Here is an 819-nt window from a genome sequence, read left to right as displayed (position 1 = left end):
TCATCCCTTAGTCGCAGTTAGGGTCGGAGGAATGAATTTTTGAATTGAAAAAAAAATTTTTTTTCAAATGAATTCTTAAAAGTGCGGAGATTGAAAAAAAAATTTTTTTTCAAATGAATTCTTAAAAGTGCGGAGATTGAAAAAAAAATTTTTTTTTCAATCTCTTCGCTTTTTCAAAAATTCACTCCTCCCTCCCTAACAGGTGCTAAGGGATGAAATTTTGTGTCACGTATTGAGTATTCAATGTTCAACACGTTGGCCCAAATTTCATCCCTTAGTCACAATTAGGGTGGGAGGAATGAATTTGTGAATTGAAAAAAAATTTTTTTTTCAATTTCTTCGCGCTTCCAAAAATGCACTCCTCCCTCCCTATTAGGCGCTAAGGGATAAAATTTGTGTCACTTATTGAGTATTAAATGCTCAACACGTTGGCACAAATTTCATCCCTTAGTCGTAATTAGGGTGGGAGGAATGAATTTGTGAATTGAAAAAAAATTTTTTTTTCAATCTATTCGCTCTTTCAAAAATTTACTCCTCCCTCCCTAACAGGCGCAAAGGGATGAAATTTGGGTCACTCGTTGTATATTAAATGCTCAACACGTTGGCACAAATTTCATCCCTTAGCCGCAATTACGGTGGGAGGAATGAATTTGTGAATTGAAAAAAAATTTTTTTTTCAATTTCTTCGCGCCTTCAAAAATTCACTCCTCCCTCCCTATTAGGCGCTAAGGGATAAAATTTGTGTCACTCATTGAGTATTAAATGCTCAACTCCTTGGCATAAATTTCATCCCTTAGTCGCAGTTAGGGTCGGAGGAAT

Source organism: Diachasma alloeum, unplaced genomic scaffold, assembly GCF_001412515.2.
Source record: "Diachasma alloeum isolate Michigan unplaced genomic scaffold, Dall2.0 Dall_scaffold_00686, whole genome shotgun sequence".
NCBI lineage: Eukaryota > Metazoa > Arthropoda > Insecta > Hymenoptera > Braconidae > Diachasma > Diachasma alloeum.
Note: the sequence above shows the minus strand (reverse complement) of the source record.